Consider the following 25,967-nt stretch of genomic DNA (forward strand, 5'->3'; position numbering starts at 1 on the left):
CAAATTTACTAACCCATCCTTCTACGCCCACATCCAGGTCATTTTGTAAAAATGACAGACAGCAGTGGACCCAACACCGACCCTTGCGGTACACTACTAGTAACTGGTCTCCAGGATGAACATTTCCCATCAACTACTACTGTCTATCTTCTTTCAGCAAGCCAATTTCTGATCCAAACTGTTATATCTCCCACAATTCCATTCCTCTGCATTTTGTACAATAGCCTATTGTGGGGAACCTTATCGAATGCCTTGCTGAAATCCATATACACCACATCAACCGGTTTACTCTCATCTACCTGTTTGGTCACCTTCTCAAAGAGCTCAGTAAGGTTTGTGAGGCACGACCTTCCCTTCACAAAAACCATGCTGACTATACCTAACCAATTTATTATTTTCTAGAAGATTATAAATCCTATCCCTTATAACCATTTCCAACACTTTACCAACAGAGGTAGGGCTCACTGGTCTATAATTACCAGGGTTGTCTCTACTCCCCACAGGGGTACCACATTTGCTATCCTCCAGTCATCTGGCACTATTCCTGTAGACAATGACAAGTTCAAGATCAATGCTAAAGGTCGGGCAATCTCCTCCCTGGCTTCCCAGAGGCTCCAAGGATAAATCCCATCCGGCCCAGGGGACTTGTCTATCTTCACCTTCTGAAGGATTTCTAATACCTCTTCCATGTGAACGTCAATCCCACCTAGTCTAGCAGCCTGTATCTCAGTATTCTCCTCGACAACATTGTCATTTTCTAGAGAGAATACTGTTGAAAAATATTCATTTAGCGCTTCCGCTATCTCATTTGACTCCACACACAACTTACCACTACTATCCTTGATTGGGCCTAATCTTTCTTTTGTCATTCTTTTATTCCTTAAATACCTATAGAAAGCCTTAGGGTTTACTCTGATCCTATCCTCCAACAACTTCTCATGTCTCCTCCTGGCTCTTCTGAGCTCTCACTTTTAGGTCTTTCCTGGCTACCTCGTAGCCCTCAAGCACCCTAACTGAGCCTTCACATCTCATCTTAGCAGCTGCCTTCTTCCTCTTGACCAGAGATTCCACCTCCTTCGTAAACCACAGCTCCCGCACTCTACAGCTTCCTCCCTGCCTGACCGATACGTACTTATCTAGGACACACAGGAGCTTTTCCTTGAATAAGCTCCACATTTCTGATGTGCCCATCCTATGCTCCCTAAATCTTGCCTAATCTCATCGCAATTGCCTTTCCCCCAGCTATAACTCTTGCCCAGTGGTATACACCTATCCCTTTCCATCACTAAAGTAAACATAACAGAATTGTGATCACTATCACCAAAGTGCTCACCTACTTCCAAATCTAACACCTGGCCAGGCTCATTACCCACTGCCAAATGTCATGTAACTCAATATATTGATCTAACTGAGGGAAGATACTGCTATTGGCTTTGTAACTGAGGCTCAGTTTAGTGATGAGAGAGGAATACTTCATATCTCCCCAAAGCAGCTGGTGAAACTTCAAGACAACACAGTGTGGAGCTGGAGGAGTGTGACAGGCTAGGCAGCATCAGAGGAGCAGGAAAGTTGATGTTTGGTTCAGGAGAAGCTACTCTTAGGGATGTAAATTATCCCTGGTGAAACTTCAATTTTTTTTCCAATGAATTGAATCTGGAATTGGAAGCTAATTGCATTAATGGTGATAATAAAACTAGCAATCGTCAGACATCCAACTGGTTCACTGCTGTATTTTTCAGAAAAAGACATGTCATCCTTACCCATTCTGACTCCAGAGCCACAGCAATACAGCACAGGATCAGGCCCTTCAGTCTGTCAAGCTGCACTGATTCCTATTCCTCACTTAGACCTTGTTGCCCAAGTGTGGTTTGCCTCCTGCTTATGTGTCTATCAAGATAGCCCTTAAACGGGGCTAACGCGCCTGCTTCCACCACATCTTCTAGCAGCATGTTCCAGGCATCCACCGCCCGCTGCGTAAAATATTTTCTCTGCACCTTTTCTCCCTTCCACCCCACCCCAAACCCTTCCCTTAACACCTTGAACCTGTGTTGTGTTTTAACTGGCCTCTAATGGCTAACTGGCCTCAATTCAAGGGCAGAGATAACAAGGTGTAGAGCTAGATGAACACAGCAGCCCAAGCGGCATCAAAGGAGCAGGAAAGCTGGCATTTCAGGCCTATACCCTTCTACAGAAATGGAGGAGGGGAACGGGGTTCTGAAATAAATAGGGAGAGAGGAGGGAGATGGATGGAAGATGGATAGAGGAGAAGATAGTTGGAGGGGAGACAGACAAGTTAAAGGGGTGGGGATGGAGCCAGTAGAGGTGAGTGTAGGTGGGGAAGTAGAGAGGAGATAGGTCAGTCCAGGGAGGAAGAACAGGTCAAGGGAGCAGGATGAAGTTTGTAGGTAGGAGATTTTGGGGGGGGGGGGGGGAGGATAGGTGGAGGAAGAACAGGTTTGGGAGACGGGGGCAAGGTGAGCTAGTTTTGGGATGTGGTGGGGGGGGGGGGGGGGAGGTTTTGAAATCCACATTGATACCGTTGGGCTGCAGGGTTCCCAAGCAGAATGAGTTGCTGTTCCTGCAACCTTTGGCATTGTTGTGGCACTGCAGGAGGCCCATGATGGACATGTCGTATAAGGAATGGGAGGGGGAGTTAAAATGGTTTGTGACTGGGAGGTGCAGTTGTTTAGTGCGCACTGAGTGAGTGTAGGTGTTCTGCAAAGCAGTCCCCCAGCCTCTGCTTGGTTTCCTCGATGTACAGGAGACCATAACTGGAACAGTGGATGCAGTATACCACAGTAGCAGATTCTCCAGTATCTGTAGTTCCTACTATCTCTGATTCAATTCAAGGACATTTGGAGATGGGCAACAGATGCTGAGTTTATCAACAATACCCACCTTTCCTGGAAAAGGAGAAAAACGCCCTTCAGCTTTATTGGGTAAGGGATCCTTGGTTCCCTTCGTGTTCCTAACGTTCTCATTCTAAGGGGCACTCGCTGTTGAAACTTTGTGCATTTTGCTGACTCGGTCCTCCGATTCTCTGATTACTCTAAGTCATGGTCTCGTCATATTTACCAGAAGCACTAGGGTTTTGAGTGCTGCTCAAGGAAAACATGATTCTTATTTATTTGGCTTCATTGCCAAGAGTAATGCAGCATTTAAAAAAAAAAATGCTGCAATTCTATCAATCACAGGATTGAAAAGCAGATCAGCACAATTGGAGTGTCAAGGCTTCCGAACAAAACTTACTGAGCCCCAATCGTGTCAAATTGCTAGCTGATCTCCCCACCCTGTTGTTTCACTGTTAATTCTGCCACAGCTTTGAAATAAAACAGCACATGTTCCAGGCCAACGCTTCACTGAGGGTTTGTGGTTCTGTAGGAAGCTCCACCTCCCCTCTCTATCAAATATTCAAGGTCCTATATCATTGTTTTTGAGAAGATTTAACACGAAGAGCAAAGTGAACTAATGAGGGCATCAGGAAAATCCTCCTTATGCAGCATGCTTTGATCATTCATTAGCTGTGTGCATCACTGCCTGCAGTGGCTCGGTGGTTAGCACTGCTGCCTCACAGTGCTCGGGACCAAGGGTTCGTTTCTGCGCTCGGGTGACTGTGTCTCTGTGGGTTTCCTCAGTTCAAAGATGTGCAGGTTGGGTGGATTAGCTGTGGGAAATAGGGTGGATCTAGGTCGGATGCTCTTTAGATGGTAGGTGTGGACTTGATGGGCTGAATGGTCTGCTTCCACAGAACACAGAACACAGAACACAGAACACAGAACACAGAACACAGAACACAGAACACAGAACACAGAACACAGAACACAGAACACAGAACACAGAACACAGAACACAGAACACAGAACACAGAACACAGAACACAGAACACAGAACACAGAACACAGAACACAGAACACAGAACACAGAACACAGAACACAGAACACAGAACACAGAACACAGAACACAGAACACAGAACACAGAACACAGAACACAGAACACAGAACACAGAACACAGAACACAGAACACAGAACACAGAACACAGAACACAGAACACAGAACACAGAACACAGAACACAGAACACAGAACACAGAACACAGAACACAGAACACAGAACACAGAACACAGAACACAGAACACAGAACACAGAACACAGAACACAGAACACAGAACACAGAACACAGAACACAGAACACAGAACACAGAACACAGAACACAGAACACAGAACACAGAACACAGAACACAGAACACAGAACACAGAACACAGAACACAGAACACAGAACACAGAACACAGAACACAGAACACAGAACACAGAACACAGAACACAGAACACAGAACACAGAACACAGAACACAGAACACAGAACACAGAACACAGAACACAGAACACAGAACACAGAACACAGAACACAGAACACAGAACACAGAACACAGAACACAGAACACAGAACACAGAACACAGAACACAGAACACAGAACACAGAACACAGAACACAGAACACAGAACACAGAACACAGAACACAGAACACAGAACACAGAACACAGAACACAGAACACAGAACACAGAACACAGAACACAGAACACAGAACACAGAACACAGAACACAGAACACAGAACACAGAACACAGAACACAGAACACAGAACACAGAACACAGAACACAGAACACAGAACACAGAACACAGAACACAGAACACAGAACACAGAACACAGAACACAGAACACAGAACACAGAACACAGAACACAGAACACAGAACACAGAACACAGAACACAGAACACAGAACACAGAACACAGAACACAGAACACAGAACACAGAACACAGAACACAGAACACAGAACACAGAACACAGAACACAGAACACAGAACACAGAACACAGAACACAGAACACAGAACACAGAACACAGAACACAGAACACAGAACACAGAACACAGAACACAGAACACAGAACACAGAACACAGAACACAGAACACAGAACACAGAACACAGAACACAGAACACAGAACACAGAACACAGAACACAGAACACAGAACACAGAACACAGAACACAGAACACAGAACACAGAACACAGAACACAGAACACAGAACACAGAACACAGAACACAGAACACAGAACACAGAACACTTCAGCCCACAATGTTGCGCCGACCATTGATCCTCATGTATGCACCCTCAAATTTCTGTGACCATATGCATGTCCAGCAGTCTCTTAAATGACCCCAATGACCTTGCTTCCACAACTGCTGCTGGCAACGCATTCCATGCTCTCACAACTCTCTGCGTAAAGAACCTGCCTCTGACATCCCCTCTATACTTTCCACCAACCAGCTTAAAACTATGACCCCTCGTGCTAGCCATTTCTGCCCTGGGAAATAGTCTCTGGCTATCAACTCTATCCATGCTTCCATAGTGTAGAGATTCCATATTTTAGAGCCCAGAGGACAGGTAAGAGACCGTGGCCCTGCTGTGTGGTCTGGTGTCACGTAGACCAATGAACCTTCCTGTATGGTAACAATTCAATGACTGTTCAAGTTGAGTTATCATTGGTGTTCCTTGAAAGTGGAGTCGCAGGTAGACAGGATAATGAAGAAAGTATTTGGTATGTTTATCTTTATTGGTCAGTGCACTGAGTTTAGGAGGTGAGGGGTCATGTTGCAGCTATACAGGACATTGGTTAGAGATAATGGGAACTGCCAAGCTCTCTGATGGGTCTGGGCCCGAGACGTCAGCTTTTGTGCTCCTGAGATGCTGCTTGGCCTGCTGTGTTCATTCAGGACATTGGTTAGGCCACTTTTTGAATACTGTGTGCAATTCTGGTCTCACCATTGTTGGTAAGATGAGGATCTTTGGTGAATTTCTGCAGTGCACCTTTGTAGATAGTACACACTGCTGCTACTGAGTGTCAGTGGTGGATGGAGTACATGTTTGTGGATGTAGTGTAGGGCTGCTTTGTCCTGGATGGTGACAAGCTTCTTGAGTGTTGTTGGGGCTGCCCTCCTTCGGGCAAGTAGGGAGTATTCCATCACGCTCCTGACTTGTGCCTTGTAGATGGTGGACAGGCTTTGAAGAGTCAGGTGAGTTACTCACCGCAGCATTCCTAGCTTCTGACCTGTTCTTTTAGCCGCTGTTTGTGGTGAGTCCAGTTGAGTTTCTGGTCAATGATAACCCCCCAGGACTCGGTGATGGTAACACCATTTGAATGTCAAGGGGTGGTGGTTAGATTGTCTCTTATTGGTGATGGTCATAGCTTGGCATTTGTGTGGCATGAATGTTGCTTGCCACTCATCAAACAAATTCCGGATTTTGTTAGGGATAATGGGAACTGCAGATGCTGGAGAATCCAAGATAATAAAATGTGAGGCTGGATGAACACGGCAGGCCGAGCAGCATCTCAGGAGCACAAAAGCTGACGTTTCAGGCCTAGACCCTCCTTCAGAGACATCTAGGCCCGAAATGTCAGCTTTTGTGCTCCTGAGCCTGCTGTGTTCATCCAGCCTCACGTTTTATTATCTGGATTTTGTTACATTTGAATGCAGACTGCTTCAGTATCTGAGGAGTCATAAATGGTGCTGAACATGGTGCAATCATCAGCTAGCATCTTCACTTTTGACATTATGATGGAGGGAAAGTCATTGAAGCAGCTGAAGATGTTTGGGCCGAGGACACTACCCTGAGAAACTCTTGCTGAGATGACTGACCCCCAACAACCACTACTATCTTCTTATGAGACCAGTATGACTCCAACCAGTGGAGAGCTTGTCCCCTATATCCATTGATTTCAGATTTGCTAGGGCTCCTTGATGCCACACTTGGTTGAATGCAGCCTTGATGTCAAGGGCTGTGACTCTTGCCTCACCTCTGGCATTCAGCTCTTCTGTCTGTGTTTGGACCAAGGCTGTAATGTGGTCTGGTGCTGGGTGGCTCTGGCAGAACCCAAACTGGGCTTCGCTGAGCAGGTTATTGATGAGCAACTTCATTTACAGCCATTTGACTGATGCAAGCTGACTCACAGTGAAGGTTTCTATTTAATAGCAGCTTTCTCACTGTAAAATTTGTGTTTCTGTAGTTTATAAAGTTCAGTGATACTCATTACTTAGGGAGTTCAAATTTGGAAGAGCGCTGACTTGCCTTATGTAGTAATTTTTACTTATCAAGGATTTTGCAGCAATAAGAATTCTATTTTTCAATGTTAACTTGTAACTAAATAGCTTTGGCTGGACTGATACAAATATTACAGCAACACCGGTCTGACTTTACACCCAAAATTTGTGCTCTTGGAGACATTCGTTAGTTGTCCAAGTGTGTGCCAATTTGAAATGGCAATCAGAAGATGATGGGTAAAGTTGCCATCATCTTCCCTGACCATAGGGCTGCTCCCTCATTAGAGAGAGGCAACTGGTGGTGGCTTAACCTAAGGGTCGCCATGCCTCAGATGAGATGAGAGTTTGAGAAGGTTCTTCTGACTAGTAGAAGAATTGAACCTATGTTGTTGGCTGTACTCAGCTGGACCAGCAGTTGAGCTAACTGACACCCACAAACCCCTTCACTGGGTAGATAGGTTACTCAAATCTTTGAGAAGCCCAATTGACCATCGACAACAGGAAATGACAACTGAAATAAAGCAAAGGACTGTAGATGCTGGAATGGTAAACAGGAGCAGGAACTGCTGGAGAAAATCAGCAGGCCCGACAGCATCTGCGGAGACAGAATTGGGCTACTGTTTTGAGCCCCGAGAGCTGCCTTCAGAACTTGATGCTGCTTGGCCTGCTGTGTTCATCCAGCTCTACACTTTTTTTTTTTTTGTTACCTCGGATTGTCCAGCATCTGTAGTTTCCATCATCTCTTCCTCAGCAATCTCTTTTTTTTTTTGCCTTTTTGATTAAGAAATGGCCACGTGTTAATCCTGATTTGACAGCTGCCCTATGAGAAGAATGAAAGTTGTACACACAAGTTGACTGCTCTGTTTCCTTCATGGCTGAGAACTTGGAAAGTAGTTCATCCACTGTAATGCTGGTCTCCTATACTTTCCATCTAATGAGGGGAAAAATCCCAACATCTCCAGCCTCCCCAAATGACTTGACTCTGTCATCCCTCAATCCCAGCAGCATTCAAGTAAATCACTGTTACACCCTTGTCAAGCCTTTGACAGTCTTCTCAAAGCGTGGTAAGCAGAAATGCACACCCTTCTCCAGTTGATGCCTAACCAAAGTCTTAGCATGACTTTCATCCTTTTTGGATGAAATGGCCTCATCCAATTTGTCCTGTTGCCTTCCTGGATTTGTGTGCATGAAACCCTTCAGTCTCTCTGTTCTTACCATCATCCTCAAAATTGCATTGTTTCTCACTTTCCCACTGTAAATTCTATTGGCCATGTTATCTGCACATTTCACCTCTCCTCCTGAAGTCTGCTACTGTCCTCATCACTGTTAATGCAATTTGAGTTTTGTACCAACTCAGAAGGTAGTGAAGTTAGTCCCTTTTTAAACCCAAGAGCAGGTCAACAAAGAGATTAACATTGACCCTTGAGCAGTGCACCATGGACTTCACCATGGCCCTCCACCGTCTCCTTCATAAAATCAGCAATCCAATGCTGCCACTGCTCCTTTTTACACCTCATTGGAGGGTCTGAAGATAACCGTTAGGAAAGTGAAATGTCTGGCCGTGGAGATTTTCTCAAGGAAAATCAAGAGATATTAACATAGAAGTATAGATAGAAGCTGGGGGGGGCCATTGGGCCCTTTGAGTCTCTTCCATCATTCTTCATGCTCATGGTTGATCGTTCAACTCAATAGCCTAATCCTGCTTTCTCCCCATAACCATTTGACCTAAAGTGCTATATCTAGTCACCTCTTGAATACACTCAATGTTTTTGGTATCACCTATTTCCTGTGGTAATGAATTCCTCAGGCTCACCACTCTTTTTGGTGAAGAAATGTCTCCTCGTCTCTGTCCTAAATGGTCTACCCCAAATCCTCAGACTGTGATCCCTGGTTCTTAACACCCAGGAACACTCTCCCTGCATCTTAACAGGCTTAGTTATTCTGAGTGAACAAAAACGTTGAAGGTAGGAGCTAAATACTGTTTGACCTTGGGCCTGCTGTCCCATTCCTTAGATCATGGTTGATCACCCAGATTCAATATTCTCATCTCATAGCCCAATCCCATATCCCTTGTCTGTGTAGCCACCAGAGCTGTATCTACCTCCTTGAAAACACAATATTTTGGCCTCAACCACTTTTTTTATGTAGTGAATCCTACAGGCTCATCACTCTGAAGAAATTTCTCCTTAGCTCCTCACCCCTAAAAGATTTCTCCCTTTATTCTTGAGCAATGGCCCCTGGTTCTGGACACTCTCTCACCAATGGGAGCATCTCTCCTGCATCTACCGTCTGTATCCTGTTTAAAAATACTTTAGGTTTTTTTTTCTACCCCACACCACCCCACTCCATCCCTATCTCACAGTTCAAAGCTCCACTGAATACAATCTTAAACATCTCAGTAGCTTCTCTGGTGTCAGTCCTGCCATCCCAGGAATTGCAGAAAGAACATCCTTCCTCATACAAAGAAGTCAGAACTGCACACACTATTCTTGGTGTGGCCTCACCAATAACCTATATAATTACAAACTGGCATCCTTGTTCCTGTACTCCACTCCCCTCACCATGAAGGCTAATATATAGTTTGCCTGAAAGTACTGAGAGTTTGAAAGTTCTACACTCTCACACAAATGGGGCACTAGCTCTGTATGAAGAGGTGCTAATCTAATAATTTTAAATATGCACAGTTATTTTGACAGAAATTTAATGCTGCCTAATGCAAAGTTTTTGAATGTGGGGGGGGAAAAAAAAACTAACATAAATTTCAGACTTTTCTCCCCACCTCCAGCAGAAGCACAAAGATTAACCCTTGACAGTATCTAGAGACAAGTTCTGCAGATAATGAGGTCAGTTTCTGTCTCCTCAAGCCAAAGGCAGAGATTTTGCCCCTTGGGAGGTTGTATTGAAAATTCTGATCACTATGGGTGTAGTAAGCCTGGGTATCTTTACTGGTGTTGCTCCCCAGAGGTACAGTGTTGGAGAAATGAATGAAGTGATATTGTTATGGGATGAATTATGACTTCTGCAAAGCAGGCTATCCAAGGAGCAACTAAGCAGGAAATCATGCCAGCACAGTGGGCTGAAAAATTGTGAGCATTGTTCACTTCAGAAGCACAGTAACTGTCCCATAAGTGGCTCAGTCTATGCAACATCCCATGTTCATCATAGAATCCCTACAGTGTAGAAACAGGCCCTTGGGCCCAGCAAGCCGACACTGGGGCTCAGAATCCCACCCAGACCTGTTCCCCCTCTAACCTACTTAATCTATACATCCCTGAACACTACAGGAAATTTAGAATGGCCAATCCACCGACCTTACACATCTTTGGACTGTGGGAGGAAACTGGAGCACCCAGACACAGAGAGAATATGCAAACTCTACACAGACAGTCTCCTGAGAATTGAACCTCGGTCCCTGGTGCAGTGAGGCACAGTGCCGGCACATGCAAATGTAAAATAGAACCAAGAGTAGGCTATTCAGCCCTTCAAGCCTGCTCCACCATTCAGCCACGGCCAATCATCCAATTCCACTTTCTCTCCCAAAACCCTTTTGACTCCTTTGCCCCGAAGAACTATATCCAACACCTTCTCAAAAAGATTTAATATTTTGGCCTCCATCACTTTTTGTAGCAGGGAAAAATATCATAGAATCATAAAATTACTCACATTTTTAAAACACCCAGCTTGCAGGCAATTTAGCGTGGCTTGTCCACCTAAACTGCTCATCTTTTGGGAGTGAACCAGAGCACCTGGAGGAAAGCAGGGAGAACATGCAAACTCTTGACAGTCACCCAAGCTGGAAGTGAACCCAGGTCCCTGATGTTCTAAGGCAGCTTTGCTAACGACTGAGCCACCATTTCACCCTTGGGGAGATGGCAAAAAAAATCGTCCAAACATTGTAGGACCTCTAAGACCAATTCCTGCCCTTATGCCTTAGATATAGCCGAGAGAGCACCTGCACTGGTATGCTAGTGACACTGTTTTAGACAGTTGTTAAAATGCACAAAACATTCAAAGCATCTAGTTTGATCCAAATTGCCACTGAATTTAAAATCAGTCAATGTTCAAATCAAAGAGAAAATGGTTTTCAAAAAGTTTTTTGAAGGTTTGGAAGGCACATTTATCATTCCTTCATGGGTAACAATAAATGAAATGCTTTTCGTGACCATTTAGTGCTGTTTGAATCAGTAATGGCAGTGGATAGTAATTGTGCTGCTATTTCAGGATTAGACAAGATGCCCCAAGTATTTAGGAGCCCAGATACTCAGCCAGTTGTCTTTATATGGTTGATTGACAGAGTTAATTCTTCATCTGTTTGGATCTTTAGGGACTGAGCTTAACTGCTTCACTTTTCCAGGAACTTCTTACATAATAACACTAGTTGTAAGAGCATTGACTAGTAGAAATGATGTTCAGGGCTAGGGGATAAAAACAAGAGATTGCACTGGGTAATAGCACTCCTGCAGTCACGGCGGGCTGCACCAATACAATTCTGTGGTAATAAGCTGGAGACTTTACCCCTTTGAGCATGTCCTGCCAGTCAATAAAATCATCACTGACTTCCACGGCAAGGATATCCTTCCACACCTCTCCACATTCTTTGATTCCTTTAGTGGCCAACACACTATCAGTCACTTCCTTGAACAGGCCCAGCATCTGATCAGTCACAGGGTTTAAAATGCTACATTACCTCTAATTTGGTAACTGTTGATATCCAAGGTAATGCGACAGCAAATTTTCAGCGGCAAGGTATGAAGGAAATTGTCCTCGGGCTGTGCTCAATCCCTCACTGTCTATATCCTAAGGTTGACCAGTGACCAGAAACAACTTCATTTTTAAAAAAAGAATGAATTCCCATAGGATGCTAACAGGCCATTTGGCCCACATGTCCATACCAATTCCCCAACGAGCATCCCATCCAGACCCCTTGCCCCTGCACTAATCTTGTAACCCTGCACTTCCCATGGCTAATGCACCTAATCTACACATCACTGAGCACTATGGGTGATTGAGCATGGCTAGTCCGCCTAACCCGCACATCAGCGGACTGCGGGAGGAAACCATAGCATCCAACAGAGACCCACCCAGTCACCCAAACTGGAAGTGAATCCCTAACCCTAACATTGTGAGCCAGCAGTGCCATCCAGGCACTTGACCAGGTGTATAAAGACTATAAGAGCAAATTAGAGGTTAGGAATCCTATGGCCAACAACTTATCTCTTGACTCCCCAAAAGAGTCTTCACCATCTACAAGGCTCAAGTGTTGGAATACTCTCCTCTTGCTTGAATGAGTGCAACCATAAAAACACTCCAGAAGCTTGATGCCATCCAGGATAAAGCTGCCCACTTGATTGGTAAGCCATCTGCCACTTTCAATAATCAATGCTCCCACACACGCACTGCAGCAGCAGTGTGCACCATCCAAAAACCCATGGCAGTAGATCACCAAGACTGTACCACCCACACCTTCTAAACCCACAACCTCTCCTGCCCAAAAGGACAAGGGCAGCAGAAAGAATGCTATCCCCAGTGAGTTCTTTCCAAAGTCACTCCAAGATGTGTGTCTTACACATACTTACTGCAGCGGTTTTCGTTCTTTTATCCATTTTGAAGATGAAAATTGTCACGAATCCCACGTGATAATTGTGAGGGTTGAGGTTGGGGAGAAGTCTATGTGAGAGCTGGAGAATGACTGCGCTTGGGACCAGATGAAGCTCTACAACAAATATGGCTACCCTGGAGCTCACAAGACTAACGTCTCAACTTGTGACCCATCTCGGGTTCTGGCCCATTCTTCGGGAAGCCCAGACCGGCCTGATCTTGATTCCTGTGGCAGAAATCTAAAGAAATGGTGGATTTTCAACGTTCAGCTTCTGCTCCTTACACAGGTTTCCTCTTGAAGGACAGTTTCAATTCAAAGGATCCTCAAGTCAGAGAGACCTTGGCTGATGATAAATTGCTGCAGATATTGAACTAACTAAGCAAATAATAAAATGTGAGGCTGGATGAACACAGCAGGCCAAGCAGCATCTCAGGAGCACAAAAGCTGACGTTTCGGGCCTAGACCCTTCATCAGAGAGAAGGATCTAGGCCCGAAAAGTCAGCTTTTGTGCTCCTGAGATGCTGCTTGGCCTGCTGTGTTCATCCAGCCTCACATTTTATTATCTTGGAATTCCCCAGCATCTGCAGTTCCCATTATCTCTTGAACTAACTAAGCAGTTGTTTTTCGCTGATAAATTCAGCATGGTAACAAATTTTTGCTTGCTCTGCCTTTAAAAAGACCTCCAATGATCTGGAAAATTCAGAAATGCAACAAGTGCTGGGGAATGACTGTCATTGAAAATCTAACTCATAAGTCACCTCTAAGCCAGTCTTAAAAGACAAATCAGTCAAAAGGGAATGTAATAGTGTAGGTTAGATGGGCTTGAGATCGGTATGACAGGTCGGCACAACATCGAGGGCCAAAGGGCCTGTACTGTGCTGTAATGTTCTATGTTCTAAAACTCCCACCAGCAGTTCAGGATCCAAGACCATTTTCTCAGAATAACTAGGGATGGATGATAAATACCAGTGACGTGAAAGCTAACTGAATTGAAAAAAAAGTATAATTTTCCAGATATTCGGGAGACAGGAAGCCTTGCCTGATGTCAACTGGCATTTGACATATCTCAGTTATACAGCTCACAATTTTCTGAAGCATTTGGCAGTGGGTGCCACAGGACTGGCCCACAAGCTCATTAGAAAACTTGGCAGTCCTGCATTGGTACGAACACATGTCAGTGAAAACAAACCAAGATATGCAGTGAATTATCATGCAGTCCTTCCAATGGTATAGGAAAAGAAAATCTCCCAAAAACAATAATTTGTTCAAAAACCAAAAACTTACAAAAGCAACTCAAGTTAAGTGAATGCAAAATGGGGCCAGTTTGTGTTTAAAATCTGTTTCCATTCTGACCTCCAATTCCCAATTTGCTAATTCTGCACCTTCTTACTGATGAGACTTGGCATTTCTGAAACAAATTGACTTCAGATTCCAATTTTAATTGGATCTAAATTCTGTCATTTAGATTTAACCGTACACTCCGCTGAGACAGTGCACACAAAACGTGGAAAATGAAGCCTACAGGAGCACCAGCAGAGTTCTTAGCTCAGATTTCTCCAATGAAACAGAAGTATTACTGCAGCTGGATTTTTAACACTTTCTGACATACTCTGTGGAAGATATCGTTTGGTGACCGTGGTGTTAGTGAGACCAGCAGGATGAGTCAGAAGTAGGCTAAATATATATAATAGCTCATACATAAATAGATGCATTTTAACATGAAGCAGCACAAAGTGATGCACTTTGGAAAGCAGCATGAAGGATGGTGTATGCAGTACAGACATGCAATCTTTATATCACAGGAGGCCATTCAGCCTGTTGATCTATGCTTACTCTCTGTGAGAGTAATTCACTTGTCCCCATCCCTGATCCTTCCCACAGGTCTGTATAACTTTTAATTGGCACTGGACCTGACTGTCTGTCTGTCTGGTTGGAATGACACCACATACACAAACATTCACTCCCTCAACCACTGACTTAGTATTCACTCAGTAACAGCAGTGTGTACCTTCTATAAACTGCACTGCAGAAATTTACAAAAGATCATTTGACAGCACTTTTCAAACCTATGACAACTAACATCTAGAAGGAGAATGGAAGCAGATAAATGGGAACGTCACTTTCCTGAAAGAACTCCTATAGATTGGTTAAAGATGTTTACTCTTTCACAAAACCATGTTGACTCTGCCTGATCACCATGACCTTCTCGGAATGCCCTATTATGCTTCCTTAACAATAAGTTCTAACATTTTCCAGATGATGGATATTAAGTTAACTGACCTGGAGTATTCTGCTTTCAGTCTCACTTGGGTTTTAAGTAAAGGAGTTACATGCATTATTTTTCAATCTAATGTGACTTCAACTGAATCAGGCAAGGTTTAGAAAATTAAAATCAATGCATTACCTGTCACTGGTGTCCTCTTCTAAACCTTAGGATGAAATCCATTAATCCCCAGATACTAGTCAGCCAGAAGCTTCTCCAACAGCTTATTTAGTATCAACTCTGTGAGTATATTTTTTCTGAGATCTTCCCATCTGTTCATTTGCTGATTTATCTCTGCTTCTGGGAAAGTACTTGTATTATCTGTATTGAAGATTGTTGGAAAATACTTGCTCAACTCATCTGCCATCTCTTTAATTTTCATTAACAAATCTCCAAACTCACTTTCTCTAGAACTAACAAGGAGTTGTTAATTCTTTACTTTCTTTTTAAAAATGACTATAGAAAGTTTTACTTTTACCTATATTTCCTCTGACTAACTTTCTTATGTACTCTCATGTTTTGCCTTCTTAACAATTTTTTGCCTCCTTATTACTTTTTTCATAATTCTACTTTTTATATTCTGTCAAATCTTCAGACCTGCCCCTTATTATTACACAATTGTATGCTTTGCTTTTAATTTGAAACACTTCAACATTTTCTAGTTAACTGCAGATGGCGAAACAATCCCTTCGGTTTTTTTTACTCATTAAAGTTTAACTATTCTGTGTATGCTGAAATATAACTTCAGATATCTCCATGTTGCATCCTGTAATTGGCGTACCTTTTAACTAATTTGCCAATTTACTTTAGCTAGCTCTGTTTTCCTGCCTTTGTTGAGTTTATAAAAATACTTCCAGATCCACTTGTCCGTCCCTCAAAACTGAAGATAAAATTCAGTCACTACTTAGCAGTGCTTTCACCATGAGATTGGATTAATTAACAATCTTATTGCACATTGCCAGATTTCCTATAGCCTTCTTTCTGATTAGCCCCAGAACATCTTATTCAAAGAATTTACCTTGAAAATATTTTATGAATTCCTCATCTAAATTTCCTTTGCCTGTCTCCCCTTTCCAGTCCTTTATAAAGATTGAAAACTCCATAGTTATTGCCATGCCTATCTGACAATGTCCCTTTTTAGCTTCCTTCATGCCTTAACCTAACCATGTGGCCACTGTTAAGGGTTCTGTGCACCACACCCACAAGTGACTCATTGCCTTTAGAATTGCTTGTCCCTAATATAAAATTAGGAGGTGTTGCTGATAATGAAGGAGGTTATCAAAAATTATATAGGAATCTTGTTTAGATGAGGAGGTGGGCTGAGGTTTGGCAAATGCAGTTCAATACAGATAAGTGTGAGGGGCTGCACTTTGGAAAGTCAAACCAAGGTAGGACTTCTACAGTAAATGGTAAGGTCCGAAGGAGTGTTGCAGAACAGAGGGACCTAGGAGTACAAGTACATAGTGCATTGAAATTGGCAACACAGCTAGACAGGGTGGTGAAGAAGGCATTTAGCATGCTGGCCTTCATCGGTCGAGGCATCGAGCATAGGAGTCGGGATGTCATGTTATAGTTGTATAAGTCATTGGTGAGGCCGCACTTGGAGTATTGTGTACAGTTTTTGTTACCCTATTATAGGAAACACAGAGTTAAACTGGAAACTGAACAAAGAAGATTTACGAGGATGTTTCCATGACAAGTAGGCCTGAGTTATAGGGAGAGGTTGGACAGGGTAGGACTTCATTCCTTGGAGAATGAGAGGTGACCTTATTTAAGGTGTATAAGGTCATACGGTTAAAGCACTTAATCTTTTTCTAGGGATGGAGAATTGAAAACTATAGGGCACAGCTGAGAGGGGAATGATCTAAGAGTTGCCCTGAGGGCCAACTTGTTCTCACAGAGAGTGGTACGTAAATGGAATGCGCTGCCAGAGAAAGTGGTTAAGGCAGGTAAAATAGCAAAATTTTTTAAAAAACTTGGATAGTTAGAGTTTAGAGGGGTGAGGACTGGGACAATTGGAACTAGCGAGTTTTGAGAAGATTTGTAGCTCAGGTTGAGGTTCTGGATGTGAGTTTGCTCGCTGAGCTGGAAGGTTAGTTTTCAGACGTTTCGTCACCATTCTAGGTAACATCATCAGTGAGCCTCCGATGAAGCGCTGGTGTTATGTCCCGCATTCTATTGATCTGGTTAGGTTACACAGGTAAACAGGTCTAAACAGATTAATAGAAAGCGGGACATAACACCAGCGCTTCGTCGGAGGCTCACTGATGATGTTACCTAGAATGGTGACGAAACGTCTGAAAACTAACCTTCCAGCTCAGCGAGCAAACTCACATCCACAATTGGAACTAGCTGAGCTTCTGTTCTTTTTTCCCCCTCTTTTCATTAATGGAATGAGGATGTCGCTGGCTAGGCAGCATTTATTGCCCATCCCTAATTACCCAGATGGCAGTCAAACACATTGCTGTGGGTCTGGAGTATCAACCAGACGAGGTAAGAATGGCAGTTTCCTTCCCTAAAGGAGCCAGATGGCTTTTTTTTCCCCCCGACAATCAACAATGGGTTCATGTTCATCGTTAGATTCTTAATTCCAGGCTTTTGTTTTTAATTCAAATTCCACCATTTACCATGGCAGGATTCTAACCCATGTCTCCAGAATGTTGTCTCGGTTTCTAGATTAACAGCCCAGTCATAATACCACTAGGCTATCACCTGGTGTGCATCACAGTCAGCATGAGCCAAAGGGCCTGTTTCCATGCCGAATTACTCCGAGTTTGTGACTATGGGTGAGATGTGGGATGTGGTAGATTCTATTTTATCCAGCACTTTGTTCAACATAAATCAGAGATTGGGTGAAAAGAGTTACAACTGCATGGATGAAAATCTTCCAGTTTTGCTCATGTGTGATGGGAAAAATGTGAGTTGTGACCTCACCAATCGAAGGAAGTGTGTGAATCATAGAATCCCTACAGTGCAGAAAGAGGCCATTTGGCCCATCGAGTCCACACCAATCCACCAAAGTGTATCCCATCCAGACACAGAGCTTCATCCTATCCCCGTAACCCCACATTTACCATGGCTAACCCACCTAGCTTTCACATTTTTGGATGGGTGTAGGATGATGACTTTTTGTGTGTAGAAGTATGTTAGTTGTTGTGGGGGAAAAATGTTGTGTCAACATATACCTCTTGTGTCAATTTAACTGCTGTGGTTTCTAGGAAGCCAATACTTTCCTTGCATGAAGTGATTTTAAGTTTAATGGCATGGTGATGGTGGTATAGTGATAATAATAATAGAACATAGAACAGTAGAGCACAGTACAGGCCCTTCGGCCCACGATGTTGTGTCAACTATTATCCTACTAAGATCAATCTACCCTGCATACCCTACATTTTACTATCACCCATGTGCCTATCCAAAAGTTGCGTAAACGTCTCTAAAGTATCTGACTCCACTACCACTGCTGGCAGGGCATTCCATATACCTACCACTCTTTGTGTGAAGAACCTACTTCTGACATCTCCCCTATACCTTCCTCCAATCACCTTAAAATTATGCCCCCTCGTAATAGTCATTTTCACCCTGGGAAAAAGTCTCTGGCTATCCTCTCTATCAACGCATCTCCATTATCTTGTACACTTCTATCAGGTCACCTCATCCTTCTTTGCTCCAATGAGAATAACCCAAGCTTCTTCAACCTTTCCTCATAAGACCTGCCCTCCAGCCCAGGCAGCATCAAAGAACAAAGAAACCTACAGCACAGGAACAGGCCCTTCGGCCCTCCAAGCCTGCACCGATCAAGATCCTCTGTCTAACCTGTCATCTATTTTCTAACGGTCTGTGTCCATTTGCTCCCTGCCCATCCATGTACCTGTCCAAATATATCTTAAAAGATGCTAACGTGTCTGCGTCTACACCTCCGCTGGCAACACGTTCCAGGCACCCACCACCCTCTGTGTAAAGAACTTTCCACGCATATCTCCCTTAAACTTTCCTCCTCTCACTTTGAACTCATGACCCCCAGTAATTGAGTCCCCCACTCTGGGAAAAAGCTTTTTTGCTATCCACTCTGTCTATATCCCTCATGATTTTGTAGACCTCAATCAGGTCCCCCCTCAATCTCCATCTTTCTAATGAAAATTATCCTAATCTACTCAACCTCTCTTCATAGCTAGCACCCTCCATACCAGGCAACATCCTGGTGAACCTCCTCTGCAGCCTCTCCAAAGCATCCACGTCCTTTTGGTAATGTGGCAACCAGAACTGCACACAGTACTCCAAATGTGGCCAAACCAAAGTCCTATTACAACTGCAACATGACCTGCCAACTCTTGTACTCAATACCCCGCCCAATGAAGGAAAGCATGCCATATGCCTTCTTGACCACCCTATTGACCTGCATTGTCATCTTCAGGGAACAATGGACCTGAACACCTAGATCTCTCTGTTCATCAATTTTCCCTAGGACTTTTCCATTTACTGTATTGTTCGCCCTTGAATTTGATCTTCCAAAATGCATCACCTCGCATTTACCCGGATTGAACTCCATCTGCCATTTATCCGCTCAACTCTCCAGTCTATCTATATTCTGCTGTAATCTCTGACAGTCCCCTTCATTATCAGCTACTCCACCAATCTTAGTGTCATCAGCAAACTTGCTGATCAGACCACCTACACCTTCCTCCAGACCATTTACATATATCACAAACAACAGTGGTCCCAGCACAGGTCCCTGTGGAACACCACTGGTCACAGGTATCCTGGTAAATCTCCTCTGCACCCTCTCTCAAGCTTCTACATCCTTCCTGTAAGATCCAGAGGCCCAAGCTAATGCTCTGAAAACTTATGCTCAAATAGAACCATAAATTCAAATTCATGTACAATAATCTAGAACTTAACTTTACCAATGGTAGTAGAGACCATCAAGTTATTGATAGGCATAATAGGAACTACTGATGTTGGAGTCTGAGATAGCAAGTTGTGGAGCTGAATGAACACAGCAGGCCAGGCAGCATCAGAGGAGCCGGAAAGCTGACTCTTCGGGTCGACCCTTCTTCAGAAACCGTTCAGAAGGGTCTAGGCCCGAAATGTCAGCTTTCCCGCTCCTCTGATGCTGCCTATCCTGCTGTGTTTATCCAGCTCCACACCTTTTGTTATCGATGAAATTATTGTTGTTTGTTGAAAAAAAAACCTCATCTGGCTCACTTACACCCTTTAGGCGAGGAAAGTTACTAATCTTACCTTGTCTGACTTCAGCTTCTTAGCCGATTTGGCTCTCGAAGCTTAGAGACATTGCAAAGTTAACAAAACTCCCATAAGGCACAGCAACGGCTCTCTTAACTGTTTATAAAAATTGCAAATCTAAATGCTACTGCACTACACTTAATTGCCATCAAAGACAATTAAGGATGATCAGGCAGGTCTTATTAGTGAGACCCATCTGCCACAAATTAATAAAATAAAATCATTGTGACCCTGGCATGCTCAACCCCTGCTCCACCATGAGTGGAAATCTGTACTTTTGAGGGGGCTCCAGGCCAAGCTAGGTACTTTACTGAGAAAACAGGCTACAGGTACTGCACGTCCAGTCAGACTATACAGTCATCCCACAGACGTAGATAATAATTGAGAAGTTCAGCAAAGGTTAATAACAGCACTAAGGTTGAATCTGAATTAAAGTATACTGTGCAAATGCAGCTGCTCCAGATTAATTCACTGTCAGTAACAATTAATGAGACATAGTTCGGCTTTCATTTTTTTTGCCCTGAAACGTTGAGGCTCACAAAATGATTCAGTTGTCACAGTGACAATTAAATTCCACCCCCTCATTAGCAGTGATAACAGCTGATTTTTACAAATTTTGTGTTGAATGAATGGTTGTCACGCACTCTGTGTAAAACTACTGCATGAGTTCAAGCCCGCAGATCTCAGACTTGAGTCTATTTGCTCAGTTGATGCTTCTGAGCTTGTAAGTATCAAGTTTGGAATGAAATCATCCCTGTCATGATTGCTTCTGCCAAAGTTTTGTCTCCAAATTAAAACCCCCAAATTACAAGAGCTATAGCTAGATTGGCAACTGGAAGATTTTTAAGACATTGTGAAATTCAGTTCAGTAAGCCTGTACAAAGTATTTATGTAGGCTGGGGATTCAGGGATTGATGGCAATGTGGAACTCAAAACTAACAGAGCAATGATAATATTATTGAATGTTCAAGCAGGTGTAAAGGGCTGAATGGCCTACCTCGGATATTATGTTACACATTTCACATTCTCCAGTTAGCACAGCCCTGAAGGAATGTAAGATTTCAGTCAACGAGGCTTCTTACTGGTGGTTAAGGAACCAGCCCACCCTCAGGGGAGCAACTGCAGGCCCTTCAGCCCCTCACACCTATTCCACCATTCAGTGAAATCATGCTGGCATGCAGCTTGATTCAAAGTTCACATTTTATTTCTATGTTCCTTAGACCTGAGACACACAAAGAAACCTCTCAATCCCAGGTTTTAAATTGTTCCCTGAGCTGTTTTTTTTTGTGGGAATTGCAAATGTCTATGTGAAACAAGAATACCATAATCCTACCAGCACCCAAAAGACTAATGACTGACATTATGAACAAACCAGACTACGTTAAGAAAGCACAGGCATTGTTTGCAGATACAATGACTTACCAACAGGTGGCGATACACCCAACACTGCAGCTAGGCAATAGGATCGCCCAGACACTGAAGGGACTAATGATTGGAGGGCAGATAACCAAGATGGACTACATAAGAATGAAACCAGAGGACACGAACACTCCCTGCTTCTGTGGACTTACTTAAGTATGTAATCCAGACATCCCTCTCAGACCAAGCACATCTTCACACAAGATAATAAAGTGTGAAGCTGGATGAACACAGCAGGCCAAGCAGCATATTATCAGTTTATTATCTTGGATTCTCCAGCATCTGCAGTTCCCATTATCTCTGATACACCTTCACACAAACTGGCCAAGGACGTACAACAGAGATTGAAACACCTATTCAGTGGATCATCCCACTCTATCCGCTCAGCTCAAGAATTCCTCAATACCCTCAAAAACATAAAAATCAGTAACAACTAGCTTACAGAATCCTTTGACATCACAGCTTTATTCACATCAATTGACATCCCACTAGCTTAAAAAACAGTAGCCACATTACTAGAGGTACCAGAAACACAGAGCAGCAGCTCCATTATCAATGACAATACACTTAAACTACTAGACGTCTGCCTCACCACACGGTTTGTCTTTAATGGTCAAGTGTACAAACAGATCAATGGGATCACCCATCTCAGGGCTCATTGCAGAAGCAGTCATGCAAAGACTAGAACACACCACCCTTCCCTACATTCAACCTAAACTGCGAATCCAGGATGCAGACAACGCATTTGTCGTTATTAAACACAGCCAATTAGAAGAGACCCACCACCTCATCAACAGCGTATTCACAGGAATTAAATTCACTCGGGAAGAAGAAAACAACAATCAACTTCCGTTTCTGGATGTTAAAGTTACACACATGGGCCAATGGGAAATCCCTAAACTCAGTATATAGGAAACAACCCATACTGATCAAATCCTCAACATCCCCCAAAAAAGCTGCATTAGGACACTATTTAAATGGGCCAGGACACACTCCAACACACCAGCACTACGCTGGAGACAGGAACAACACTTAGACAAAATCCTTGTTATAACTGGATATCCCATATCCACAGATGCGTACTAAACAGACAACAACAAGAGGACACAGTACGCCCTAACACATTGAGCACATTGTCCTACATTAAGAACATATGGAACTGACAACAAGACTCCTAAGACCACTAGGGATCATAGTGGCCCCCAAGCCCACAGCTGCCCTACAACAAACACTTACAAGGATTAAAGATCACATTCCCACAACATGCAGAGCCAATGTGCTTTACAAGACACCCTGCAATGACTGGCACAAACATTACATGGGACAGACAGGAAGGAAACTAGCCATCAGAATACACAAACATCAGCTAGCAGCAAAACAGCACGGTGAATTCTCCTCAATATCAGTACACTCAGACAATAAAGGTCATCAGTTTAAGTGGGGCAAGGTAACCATAGTGGGACAAGCCAAACATAGACACACACAGGAGTTCCTAGGGGCATGGTTCTCCACCCGTAATGCAATCATCAAACACATAGAATTGGATCCCACATACAAACCCATACAGAACAAAAATCGGAAATGACAGTACTCACCATAACGGACCAGACAGTATAAATTCCAAGCGGAGTAGAGTTACATCACTTCATCGGAGGCCCCACTGATGATTTCACCTAGCGTGGTGATGAATTGTCTGAATGACAATAAGCCAACTCAGTGAGCAAGTCAACAACCTCACCCACAACCCGAATTACAGATATTTGCCAAAACTTTGTTTCTAGCATCTCTCCTGAATGATGAAGCTCTGACTTTTGGGTTATGTCTACCTCACCGACATTAACCCCACCAGTGGACTTAACTTCTCTTCATCTAATGTTCCAATTCCTCTCAAAATTCAAAGGATTCAATCAAACATTGAACTGTATGTATTCCCAGTATTATTCCAGTGAATTTGTACCACACACCTTCCATTGGCTCATTTTTCCCTGTAAAGCAGCCCAGAATGAGCCCTTTGAAGCTGTTGAGCATGTCAATAGAAAGAAGGCCATTAGTTTCCTCCATGTGGCCCAATCCTAAAATCTCAATTCCTGATCCCAATGTGAAATGTTCTGTGCCAAGAAAGAGGAAGGACAGAAGTTGATATCCTCATCATGTTATACCAGAGGGTATAGGTAAGGTAGACCTGCAAAAGGGCATTAAAGAAGATGGAGAGTAGGGCCAAAGACCACAAGATCAATTGGCAAAACAGAAATTGACGTTTAAGATCTTTTTGGAGATTGGGGTACACTGACTGGAAATCTGGTGGAGGCACTCAAGAGGGTATTGGATGATTAACTGGATAGAAATTGTGAGCAGGAATAGGGTGAAAAGTCAAGAAATTAGTTGTTAATAATAATTTTCTCTACTTTGACTAGAGGTAGCTACACCTGAGGCTGGAATGCTGCATCAGTTCCTCTTTGGTCTCATGACTCTGTTGGTCCTAAATTTTACCAGACTGACAATAAGGACAATTATATAGGTTATCAACTGTGTACCTGGTTTAGTGTTAGAAACTGTTCCTGCTAATTTCTTCAGTTAACAATAGGCTGAATGTCCTCCTTTGGTATCATAACAATTCTGTGATATTGTGATCTGGATAGGTCCAATTAAAGACAAATGCAAGAACTTGAGAAGAAGAGAAGTAATCCAAAAGGAAAAGTTAGAATTATTAAGTAGATCTATCTGCTTGTGTGGAGAGAACAGAATGGTTAATGTTTTAAACAATGTCTTCATAAATGAAATGAGACATTGGTGAAGCTACTTTTAGAGTCCTACATATAATTCTGATGTGGAGATGCGTTGAACATCACCTGATGAAGGAGCAGTGCTCCACAAACCTGGTGACTTCAAATAAAGCTGATGAAGGGTCTAGGCCCGAAACGTCAGCTTTTGTGCTCCTGAGATGCTGCTGGGCCTGCTGTGTTCATCCAGCCTCACGTTTCATTATCTCAAATAAACCTGTTGGGCAATAGAGATAACAAGGTATAGAGCTGGATGAACACAGCAGGCCATACAGCATCAGAGGAGCAGGAAAGCCGACATTTCGGGCCTAGACCCTACTATTTCTGTTGGACAATAACTGGTGTCATGTGACTTCTGATCTTGTACAATTCTGGCCTCAATGCTACAGAATATTACCAAACTGGACGGGACACCAAAAAAATTTATAAGGACGTTGCCTGGGCCGGAGGGTTTAAGTTATAAGGAGAGGTTGGATAGTCTGGGACATTTTTTACCCTGGAGCATAGGAGGTTGAGGGATGACTTTATAAGGTTTGTAAAAGAATGAGGGGCACAGATAAGATGAATAGGCAAGGTCCATTCCCCAGTGTAGGGAATTCAAAACTAGAGAACGTAGGTTTAAGATAAGAGAGGAAAGATTTAAAAGGCACCTGTGCGGCAGCTTATTTTACACAGAGGATGGTTTGTACGTGGAATGTACTGCCAGAGGAAGTGGAAGGTGCCAATATGGTAAGTACCTCTAAAGTGAAGAAGGTGATGGTCTCATGGTCTTATCTCTGGACTGTGAACCCAAAGACCCAGGTAGTGATTTGGGGACCTGCACTCAAATCCTGTCACAGCAGATGGGGGAATTTGAATTCAATTTAAGTATCTGGAATTAAGAGTGTAATGATGATAATAGTCGATTGTTGGAAAAACCCACCTGGTTCACTTGTGCCCTTTAGGGAAGGAAACAGCAATCCTTACCTGGTCTGGCCTACATGTGACTCCAGACCCACAGCAATGTGGTTGATTCTTAATCACCCGCTGAGCATAAATGCTAGCCAAGCCACTGATGCCATCGTTCTGTGAATGAATTTTGAAAAAGTGAAATTTCTAGCACAGTACAGTCGAAAATCCGAGAACAGCATGATCCCACAACCAGCAACAGACAAACGGAGACTTCACCTTTTTAAACAGTGGTTAATGGAGGTCTGTCTTCTGTTTGTCGGTTGGTGCCGCTTTAAATCAGAGGCAGTACCTCCACTTTTAATAAAGACACCTGCACATTATTAGCTTCGCTGTGAAGTGTTTATTTTGTTACATCTCCCTAGCAACAGTCTCGAGAGCCAGTATAACACATTATTTGCATGATTAGCTACTCTGACTTTGTGAATGGCTCCAATTGTGCATGACTGACAGTTGCCTTTTTTAAAAGTCTGCTCAGTTGATTTTCAAGACATTCAGCGGTATGGTTTGTTTTCTCCTGGTTGCTATGATTATTCTGACAGAGCCAAAAGGCGGGTTACATGCTCCATAAAAGATGCAAAAATTAAGATTTCTCAGGAAAAGTCAT

The 25,967-nt window shown here is 43.3% G+C and overlaps 1 long non-coding RNA gene across 1 annotated transcript; it reads right to left on the reverse strand.

Annotated features, from left to right (window-relative positions):
• Positions 1-23,235: 23,235 nt before the first annotated feature.
• LOC132210633 (uncharacterized) lies at positions 23,236-25,668 on the reverse strand. The gene is made up of 3 exons (XR_009446776.1): positions 25,580-25,668; positions 25,379-25,477; positions 23,236-23,325 (listed from the first exon to the last, which is right to left on the reverse strand). It is a non-coding gene; the product is annotated as an uncharacterized LOC132210633 (long non-coding RNA).
• Positions 25,669-25,967: the final 299 nt, after the last annotated feature.

Source organism: Stegostoma tigrinum, chromosome 1, assembly GCF_030684315.1.
Source record: "Stegostoma tigrinum isolate sSteTig4 chromosome 1, sSteTig4.hap1, whole genome shotgun sequence".
Classification (NCBI taxonomy): Eukaryota; Metazoa; Chordata; class Chondrichthyes; order Orectolobiformes; family Stegostomatidae; genus Stegostoma; species Stegostoma tigrinum.